Below are 11,683 nucleotides of genomic sequence, written 5' to 3'. Positions count from 1 at the left end.
CTATTCCAAAGCCTTTGTGTGGATCACAATAAACTCTGGAAAATTCTGAAAGAGATGGGAATACTAGACCACTTGACCTGCCTTTTGAGAAATCTGTATGCAGGTCAGGACGCAACAGTTAGAACTGAACACGGAACAACAGACTGGTTCCAAATAGAAAAAGGAGTACATCAAGGCTGTATATTGTCACCCTGCTTATTTAACTTCTATGCAGAGTACATCATGAGAAATGCTGGGCTGGATGAAACACAAGCTGGAAGCAAGATCTCTGGGAGAAAATCAATAACCTCCTATATGCAGATGACACCACCTTTATGGCAGAAAGTGAAGAGGAACTAAAGAGCCTCTTGATGAAAGTGAAAGAGGAGAGTGAAAAAGTTGGCTTAAAGCTCAACATTCAGAAAACTAAGATCATGGCACCCAGTCCCATCGCTTTATGGCAAATAGATGGGTAAACAGTGGAAATAATGGCAGACTTTATTTTGGGGGGCTCCAACATCACTGCAGGTGGTTACTGCAGCTATGAAATTAAAAGATGCTTACTCCTTGGAAGAAAAGTTATGACCAACCTAGACAGCATATTCAAAAGCAGAGACATTACTTTGCCAACACAGGTCTGTCTAGTTAAGGCTATGGTTTTTCCAGTGGTCATGTATGGATGTGAGAGCTGGACTATAAAAAAAGCTGAGTGCCGAAGAACTGATGCCTTTGAACTGTGGTGTCGGAGAAGACTCTTGAGATTCCCTTAGACTGCAAGGAGATCCAACCATTCCATCCTAAAGGAAATCAGTCCTGGGTGTTCATTGGAAGGACTGATGTTGAATTTGAAACTCCAATACTTTGCCCTCCTGATGTGAAGAGCTGATTCATTTGAAAAGACCCTGATGCTGGGAAAGATGGAGGGCAGGAGGAGAAGGGGATGACAGAGGATGAGATGGTTGGATGGCATCACTGACTCAATGGACATGGGTTTGTGTGGACTCCAGGAGTTGGCGATGGACAGGGAGGCCTGGCGTGCTGCAGTCCATGGGGTCGCAAGGAGTCAGACACGACTGAGCGACTGAACTGAACTAAACAGAAACAGCCTCTATCCCACAGAGCCTGCTGAAATTATGCACACATGCAATCCTAAATATGCTTAGCCTGCTGACCCTGCTTCAGCAATTCCTTCCCCTGGGAACGGCACTAAGAGCTCTGCTCATGTTTCCCCTTGCTCTCTCTGCCTCCTGGCTGACTCTGGGACTTCCCATGTGGCCCTGCTTGCTGCAGCATGTCCTCTCACCTGGGAACTGTGAGAGACCATCTCTTCAGTAGCAACTGTTTCCTGACCTGTTGGTTTCACCATACCTGAGTGATATTTAACCCTACATTTGGAAACAATTTTGCAGTTATAATTGAGGAAAGGTATAGTAACAACAAAAACAAGACCAGGAGCTGACTGTGGCTCAGATCATGAACTCTTTCTTACCAAATTCAGACTTAAATTGAAGAAAGTAGGGAAAACCACTAGATCATTCAGGTATGACCTATATCAAATCCCTTATGACTATACAGTGGAAGTGAGAAATAGATTTAAGGGCCTAGATCTGATAGATAGAGTGTCTGATGAACTATGGAATGAGGTTCATGACCCTGTACAGGAGACAGGGATCAAGACCATCCCCATGGAAAAGAAATGCAAAAAAGCAAAATGGCTGTCTGGGGAGGCCTTACAAATAGCTGTGAAAAGAAGAGAAGCAAAAAGCAAAGGAGAAAAGGAAAGATATAAGCATCTGAATGCAGAGTTTCAAAGCAAGAAGAGATAAGAAAGCCTTCCTCAGCAATCAATGCAAACAAATAGAGGAAAACAACAGAATGGGAAAGACTAGAGATCTCTTCAAGAAAATTAGAGATACCAAGGGAACATTTCATGCAAAGATGGGCTCGATAAAGGACAGAAATGGTATGGCCCTAATAGAAGTAGAAGATCTCAAGAAGAGGTACAGCCAGAATACACAGAAGAACTGTACAACAAAGACCTTCACGACCCAGATAATCACGATGGTGTGATCACTGACCTAGAGCCAGACATCCTGGAAGGTGAAGTCAAGTGGGCCTTAGAAAGCATCACTACGAACAAAGCTAGTGGAGGTGATGGAATTCCAGTTGAGCTATTTCAAATCCTGAAAGATGATGCTATGAAAGTGCTGCACGCAATATGCCAGCACATTTGGAAAACTCAGCAGTGGCCACAGGACTGGAAAAGGTCAGTATTCCAATCCCAAAGACAGGCAATGCCAAAGAATGCTCAAACTACTGCACAATCGCACTCATCTCACACACTAGTAAAGTAATGCTTAAAATTCTCCAAGCCAGGCTTCAGCAATATGTGAACCGTGAACTTCTGATGTTCAAGCTGGTTTTAGAAAAGGCAGAAGAACCAAAGATCAAATTGCCAACATTCGCTGGATCATGGAAAAAGCAAGAGAGTTCCAGAAAAACATCTACTTCTGCTTTATTGACTATGCCAAAGCCTCGGACTGTGTGGATCACAATAAACTGTGGGAAATTCTGAAAGAGATGGGAGTACCAGACCATCTGACCTGCCTCTTGAGAAATCTGTATGCAGGTCAGGAAGCAACAGTTAGAACTGGACATAGAACAACAGACTGGTTCCAAATAGAAAAAGGAGTACGTCAAGGCTGTATATTGTCACCCTGCTTATTTAACTTATATGCAGAGTACATCATGAGAAACGTTGGGCTGGAAGAAACACAAGCTGGAATCAAGATTGCCAGGAGAAATACCAATAACCTCAGATATGCAGATGACACCACCCTTATGGCAGAAAGTGAAGAGGAACTAAAAGCCTCTTGATGAAAGTGAAAGAGGAGAGTGAAAAAGTTGGCTTAAAGCTCAACATTCAGAAAACTAACATCATGGCATCCGGTCCCATCACTTCATGGGAAATAGATGTGGAAACAGTGGAAATAGTGTCAGACTTTATTTTTCTGGGCTCCAAAATCACTGCAGATGGTGACTGCAGCCATGAAATTAAAAGATGCTTACTCCTTGGAAGGAAAGTTATGTCCAACCTAGATAGCATATTCAAAAGCAGAGACATTACTTTGCCAACAAAGGTTCGTCTAGTCGAGGCTATTGTTTTTCCTGTGGTCATGTATGGATGTGAGAGTTGGACTGTGAAGAAGGCTGAGTGCCGAAGAATTGATGCTTTTGAACTGTGGTGTTGGAGAAGACTCTTGAGAGTCCCTTGGACTGCAAGGAGATCTAACCAGTCCATTCTGAAGGAGATCAGCCCTGGGATTTCTTTGGAAGGAATGATGCTAAAGCTGAAACTCCAGTACTTTGGCCACCTCATGTGAAGAGTTGACTCATTGGAAAAGACTCTGATGCTGGGAGGGATTGGGGGCAGGGAGAGAAGGGGACGACAGAGGATGAGATGGCTGGATGGCATCACTGACTCGATGGACGTGAGTCTGAGTGAACTCCGGGAGTTGGTGATGGACAGGGAGGCCTGGTGTGCTGCGATTCATGGGGTTGCAAAGAGTCAGACATGACTGAGCAACTGAACTGAACTGAACTGAACTGATGGTAACATAAGGGCTCCCCTGGTGACTCAGTGGTAAAGAATCTGTCTGCAATGCAGGAGACCTGGGTTCAATTCCTGGGTTGGGGAGTTTCACTGGCGGAGGGCATGGCAACCCACTCCAGTATTCTTGCCTGGAGAATTCCATGGACAGAGGCGCCTGGCAGGCTTCAGTCCATTGGAGTGCAGAGAGTCAGACACGACTGAAGCAACTAAACAGCAGCAGCAGCATGGTAGCATAAATGAATATGAATTTGAGCAAACTCCGGGAGATAGTGGAGGACAGAGGAGCCTGGCATGCTGTAGTCCATGGGGTCAAAGAGAGTCAGACCTGACTTAGTGACTGAACAGCAACATGGTAACACTGCGAATGAAGTTAAACCTAGAAGTTGCATATCTGTGTAAGTGAATTTAGGGAGAATTTCAATGGCTTGTCCAATACTAGATGAATTAAGTGAAATTCCTCTCAAGACCAAATGGCAAACTGAGATTCTAAGTCAATGAATATAACACGTGGATTTATCAGGTAAACCGATCATTTAAAAGATAAAAAATAGAGCTAATCATTTGATTTCTTTACTCATAAAAGGGAAATTTAACTCATAAAAGGAAATTTAACAGTTAAATCTTAACAGATTTTCTTTCTGTTAAGACCAGTGCAGAATATGGCAGCTAGTTCCATTCAGAAATGCATGTCACTTACAGGTTCAACATAATCTGTATCAAAATCCCAACTGTCTTCTCCCCAGCCAATCCTAAAGGAAATCAATCCTGAATATTCATTGGAAGGACTGATGCTGAAGCAGAAGCTCCAATACTCTGGCCACCTGATGCGAAGGACTGACTCACTGGAAAAAACGCTGATGCTGGGAAAGATTGAGGGCAGGAGTAGAAGGGGACGACAGAGGATGAGACGGTTGGATGGCATCACTGACACAATGAACATGAGCCTGAGTAAACTCTGGGAGATAGCGGAGGACAGGGAAGCCTGGCATGCTGCATTTCGTGGGGTCACAGAGTTGGACACGACTTAGCTTCTGAACAAAATCAGCAAAGCTATTTTAAAAGTGTGTAGCTGTATACCTGTGGCAGATTCATTTTGATATTTGGCAAAACTAATACAGTTATGTAAAGTTTAAAAACAAAATAAAATTAAAAAAAAATAAAAAGCAAAAAAAAAAAAAAAAAGTGTGTAGCTCACTTCTCTTAGATGCATGAAAGATATATTCACACCAAAGCGAACCATTTCCATTTCATGATGGAAAGAATATTTCAAATTCAAGGTAGCCTTTAAGTTTCTGTATTATTTCCCATTATATTTTAGACATAATAGGTTATTACGTATAACATACTGTTTTACTTTATTATCTTGCAGCTAAGAAAATAGTAATAGTTGCTTGGGAGATTATCATAATAAGTGAAATAAGTCAGAAAAAGAAAGACAAATAGTATATGATATTGTTACTTACATGTGTAATCTAAAATATGAGACAAATGAACCTGTCCATGAAACAGAAACACACTCACAGACAGAGAGCAGACTGTGGTTGTCAAGGGGATGCGGCATGGGAGTGAGACGGACTGGGAGTTTGGGATCAGCAGATACAAACTGGTATATATAAAATGGGTAGGCAAGGTCTTTCTGTACAGCCCAGGGAGCTATACTCAATATCCTGTGATAAACCATAATGGAAAAGAATATGAAAAAGAATGTATATTTATGTATAACTGAGTCACTTTGCTGTACAGCAGTAATTAACACATTGTAAATCAACTATACCTCAGTTAAATTTTTAAAAAATCTATTATACTAAAAAAAAACCTGCAAAAAAAAGTTGCTTGTAAAAAGTTATCCACAGTAGCCATTTAGTTTTTATTCTGCAAAACTGAATCTTGTAGAGCTACCTAGTGCAAATCCATCAGCACAGCTCAGTACAACACAAAGGCAACCAAAACACAGGTACCATCTGCCACGCCCCAGGCGGGCCTCTTCACTTAGAATACTAGGCAGGTTTACTTCCTCTGGTGTTTTCCCATTTTTGTCTGTATTAATTGTCTTGCTCTCTTTATTATAGGTGTCTATGTTAAATTTAAACCATCTTCTGGGCTTCCCTCGTGGTGCAGTGGTAAAGAATCTGACCACCAGTGCTGGAGACACAGGTTCGATCCTGATCTGGGAGGATCCCGCATGCTGCAGGACAGCTAAGCCCACGTGCCACAACCACTGAGCCCGTGTTCTAGAGCCCAGGAACTGGAGCTACTGAGCCCGTGTGCAACTACAGAAGCGCGCATGCTCTGGGGCCCATGGTCTGCGACAAGAGAAGCCACCACCATGAGAAGTCCACACCACACGGCAAGAGAAAAGCCTGTTCAGGAACAAAGAACCAGCACAGCCAAAACCAAATAAATAAATAAAATGATAAAAAAGTTTAAACCATCTTCCGAGAGGTATAGGAGGAGGAAGTTCTGGGAAAGTCTAAGACAGGAATATTGGCTGTTAGAATGTCCTTGAATTTCTCTATATTTGCTGCAGAGTTCTTCCAGGAAACTTGCTGTACCTCTTTGCACTTGTGATCTAGGTTGCCTGTTTTTCTTCATCTTTTCATTTTTCAGGATTTGCCCTCACTGTGTCGTGTTGGTGCTCATTCTCTTTATGAAGCAAGTATAGTAGTGATTCTTAGGCCCCTTTCAAAGAGTCTAGGATTTTTCTGGCAGGTATTTATCTGTAAAAAGGCTATACTTCTGAAAGAAAGAGAAAGAGGCCTAAACACCAACAGCTTTGCCCTTGACTACATTCTTCTGGGCTTTTTCCCGCGGTTCTGTGTTGCCTCTTTCCAATTTCTTGGCTCTGAGATTTCATTTCATTCTCTCTCTAAGCTAATATGCTAGCCTGTTCCTATTTCATGGGTGCTGGCAGAAATTAGCAGACTCTTGGATCAAGCTTCATTGCATGGATTTATTACAGACAGCATAGCAAGCAGATTCAGCATTATATGTGCATGATTTTTTTCTCACCACCGCCTCCACAAGTCCCACGGGGGTGACGCAGAGTGGGCCTGATAGCTTTTGTGCACACAGTGAGTTTCATGAGAGCTGAGAAACATGGAGCTTGGAGAACTCACTATTTTATAGCAAGCAGTATGCAAGCCTGCTCTCTGCCCCAGAGAGAAACAGTCTCACATCTCTTAGGGCTGCATGCCGCAAACACAATCCTAAGAAATGGCCTGGGATTAGTCAGGGTAGTCAGGGGCTTGTGTTCTTGGCATAGAGTTATAGTGTTAGTGACTCAGTTGTGCTAGACTCTTTGCAACCTCACGGACTGCAGCCCGCCAGGCTCCTCTGTCCATGGGATTTTCCAGGCAAGGATACTGGAGTGGTTTGCCATTTCCTTCTCCAGTGTTTTTGGCATACCCACCAAGAAATGAGAGACACATGGAGAACTGTCTGTCTCAAAATATTGCTCCTATTTCCCATATGTGTTGACCTCCCAAAAGGGCTCCCCTAGGTAATCCACCATCTAGGAGCTTCCTGGATGGCTGTGCTAATGATAGCCAACAACAAGCATGAAAGATAAAACTTTATTAATGCTCCCACCAGTGGGGACTGTCAAAGGAGAAGGGGCTTCATCAGCTGGAGGCAGGTGATGACAGGGTCATGGGAGGGCAGCCAGGTTACAGAAGCAAAGCTATTTATGCGTTAATTAAGGCTGGGTTACATTTTGCACAAATTCTTCCCTGACTGGCTGGATCTGGATCCTAAAAAGCTCTCACAGGTGCCACCGAAAAGGGAGCATACATATGAGTTCAATACCTGTGAGGTGCAGGGGTGTCAGTGGGTGAAGGGATGGAGGACATGCAGATGGGGGGAAATTGCTGGGCGTCCCAGAGTTAAGTGGGACTTAACCAAGCTGAAGTGGGTCTTAGGAAGCATCACAATGAACAAAGCGAGTGGAGGTGATGGAACTTCAGCTGAGCTATTTCAAATCCTAAAAGATTATGCTGTTGAAGTGCGCACTCAATATGCAAGCAGATTTGGGAAATTCAGCAGTGGCCACAGGACTGGAAAAAGTCAGTTTTCATTCCAATTCCAAAGAAAGGCAATGCCAAAGAATGTTCAAACTACCGTACAATTGAACTCATTTCACATGTTATTAAGATAACTCTCAAAATCCTTCAAGTTAGGGACTTCCCTGGTGGTCCAGTGGTTAAGAATCTGCCTTGCAATGCAGGGGACACAGACTCAGTCCCTGGTCAGGGAACTAAGATCCCACATGCCATGGAACAACTAAGCCCATGTCACAACTGAAGATCCTGCATAAGTCAACAAAGATGCCACATGTTGCAATTAAGACATGTCACAGCCAAATAAATAAATAAATATATTTAAAAAATTCTTCAAGTTAGGCTTCAATGGTACGTGAACTTAGAAATTCTAGATGTACAAACGAGATTCAGAAAAGACAGAGGAACCAGAGATCAAATTGCCAACATCTGTTGGATTATAGAAAAAGCAGGGATTAAAAAAAAAAATCTGCTTCATTGACTACGTGAAAGCCTTTGACTGTGTGGATCACAACACACTGGAAAATTCTTAAAGAGATGGGAATACCAGGCCACTTTACCTGTCTCCTGAGAAACTGTATGCAGATCCAGAAGCAACAGTTAGAACCAAACAAGGAACAATGAACTGGTTCAAAATTGGGAAAGGAGTCTGTCAAGGCTGTATACTGTCACCCTGCTTATTTAACTTCCATGCAGAGTACATCATGTGAAATGCCAGGCTGGATGAATCACAACCTGGAATCAAGATCACTGGGATAAATATTAACAACCTCAGATATGCAGATGACACCACTGTAACGGCAGAAAGTGAAGAGGCGCTAAAGAGCCTCTTGATGAGGGTGAAAGAGGAGAGTGAAAAAAGCTGGCTTGAAACTCAACATTCAAAAAATGAAGATCATGGCATCCAGTTCCATCACTTCGTGGCAAAAAAAGAGGAAAAAAGCAGAAGCAATGACAGATTTTTTTCATTTCTTGGGCTCCAAAATCACTGTGGGTGGTGACTGCAGCCATGAAATTAAAAGACGCTGCTTCTTGGAAGGAAAGCTATAACAAACTTAGTGTATTAAAAAGCAAAGACATCACTTTGCTGATAAATTTCTGTTTAGTCAAAGCTATAGTTTTTCCAATAGTCATGTACGAATGTGAGAGTTGGACCTTAAAGAAGGCTGAGCCTTTATTGAAACCTCACTAAATGACAAGAAATTGACTTTCCATTTCCCTTCAGCTCATGATTGGTCTGCTCTCCTGCTCTGTTGATAAACGTGGAGTGAATTGGGTACTTCTCTTATTTTTGGAGATGTTAGGCATCACTCCCCTCTCCAGAAAGGCATTAAGACATCAGGACATATTCACAGAGTTATGACTGTCTTGTTTTGAAGGTTTTGCAACCCCCCAATGATTGTCTAACTATGTAGTACCAAATTAGGCACTTGGCTTATGTCCTAGTCAATCAGTAATTTCCTCCAAGCTTGCCTGTCTATTATTATAGAAGGCATATCAGAAATTCCTTTCATAGAGATAAAGTGGCCCAATGAATACTACTATATGAGCAGGATTAAAAGCAGTGAGGGGACAATACTCAGTTCCCGCAGCCTCCTGTGTCCTTCATTCCATGCCGTTTGCTGGGACAACTGCCTTTGGGGAGGAGTCTCAGAGGAATCAGGCGGGCATGGGAAGTGGTGCAGCCTACAGTGCTCTGCCTAGACTACACTGCTTCACAGTTGAAGTGAGAAGAACACAAGTGAGAAAAACTTCAGCCAAGCCTGAAGTAGCCTCTGTAAGCTGGCTGAGGCTCAATCACGTATCACCCAGAATCCTGGGCTAGACAGAAAGAACAAAAGAGAAGTTGGTAGAGCTCGGAGACCCATGCCTCACGCGGAAAGATGAGGGGGCCATGTGGCTTGCAACTACTCCGTTTCTCATAACTATCTGTGCTCACAAGCCAAAATTACTTTTTTTTTTTTTTTTGGCCTCACACCTTACAACAGTGAAAGCTTGAAGTCCTGACCACTGGACTGCCAAAGAATTCCCCCAAATTACTTTTTTTAATGGCGACTGTGGTTCTCCCTGTTGCTAGTTTCCAAGGGGCAGAGGTCAAGCACAGGCCAAAGACCATTATAAATAGAATTGCAGCACAGTGTGCATGGATGGAGCAGCAACCAGAACGGTTTCACTCAAGAAATCCTTGCTGATGGGTTACAGAATGTGATATAATACGGAATAAAATATATGAAAACTCCACTAAAGTTGTAGTTGCTATGAAGAAGCAAAAATGTTTTAGTTGTGGCCTCCACAGACCTGATTTGAGCCAAACATTGTAGGGTCATTTTCCATCACCCGATTCTCACACTGAGGCAGTTTACAGCCCCAGGGCCTCTTAAATTGAAGGTGGAGGAAATCTCTCTGAGGAAAAATCTTTCAAGACTTCCCTGGTAGTCCAGTGGCTAAGACTTCATGCTCCCTATGCAGCAGGGCCTGGATTTGATCCCTGGTCAGGTAACCACTAGACCACTCAGGTATGACCTAAATCAAATCCCTTATGATTATACAGTAGAAGTGAAAAATAGATTTAAGGGACTAGATCTGATAGACAGAGTGCCTGATGAACTATGGACGGAGGTTCATGACATTGTACAGGAGATAGGGATCAAAACCATCCCCAAGAAAAAGAAATGCAAAAAAGCAATATGACTGTCTGAGGAGGCCTTACAAATAGCTGTGAGAGGAAGAGAAACAAAAAGCAAAGGAGAAAAGGAAAGATATAAGCATCTGAATGCAGAGTTCCAAAGAATAGCAAGAAGAGATAAGAAAGCCTTCCTTCCTCAGTGATCAATGCAAAGAAATAGAGGAAAACAACAGAATGGGAAAGACTAGAGATCTCTTCAAGAAAATTAGAGAGACCAAGGGAATATTTCATGCAAAGATGGGCTCGATAAAGGACAGAAATGGTATGGACCTAACAGAAGCAGAAGAGATTAAGAAGAGGTGGTGGGAATACACAGAAGAACTGTACAAAAAAGATCTTCACGACCCAGATAATCACGAAGGTGTGATCACTCACCTAGAGCCAGACATCCTGGAATGTGAAGTCAAGTGGGCCTTAGAAAGCATCACTACGAACAAAGCTAGTGGAGGTGATGGAATTCCAGTTGAGCTCTTTCAAATCCTGAAAGATGATGCTGTGAAAGTGCTGCACTCAATATGCCAGCAAATTTGGAAAATTCAGCAGTGGCCACAGGACTGGAAAAGGTCAGTTTTCATTCCAATCCCAAAGAAAGGCAATGCCAAAGAATGCTCAAACTACTACACAATTGCACTCATCTCACACGCTAGTGAAGTAATGCTCAAAATTCTCCAAGCCACGCTTCAGCAATTCATGAACCATGAAGTTCCAGATGTTCAAGCTGGTTTTAGAAAAGGCAGAGGAACTAGAGATCAAATTGCCAACATCTGCTGGATCATAGGAAAAGGAAGAGAGTTCCAGAAAAACATCTATTTCTGCTTTATTGACTATGCCAAAGCCTTTGACTGTGTGAATCACAATAAACTGTGGAAAATTCTGAAGGAGATGGGAATACCAGACCACCTGACCTGCCTCTTGAGAAACCTATATGCAGGTCAGGAAGCAACAGTTAGAACTGGACATGAAACAGCAGACTGGTTCCAAATAGAAAAAGGAGTACATCAAGGCTGTATATTATGACCCTGCTTATTTAACTTCTATGCAGAGTACATCATGAGAATCGCTGGGCTGGAAGAAGCACAAGCTGGAATCAAGATTGCCGGGAGAAATATCAATAACCTCAGATATGCAGATGACACCACCCTTATGGCAGAAAGTGAAGAGAAATGAAAGAGCCTCTTGATGAAAGTGAAAGAAAGAAGAAAGTGAAAAAGTTGGCCTGAAGCTCAACATTCAGAAAACTAAGATCATGGCATCTGGTCCTATTACTTCATGGCAAATAGATGGGGAAACAGTGGAAACAGCATCAGACTTTTCTTTTTTGGCTCCAAAATCACTGCAGATGATGATAGC

Source organism: Bubalus bubalis, chromosome 2 (assembly GCF_019923935.1).
Source record: "Bubalus bubalis isolate 160015118507 breed Murrah chromosome 2, NDDB_SH_1, whole genome shotgun sequence".
NCBI lineage: Eukaryota > Metazoa > Chordata > Mammalia > Artiodactyla > Bovidae > Bubalus > Bubalus bubalis.
Note: the sequence above shows the minus strand (reverse complement) of the source record.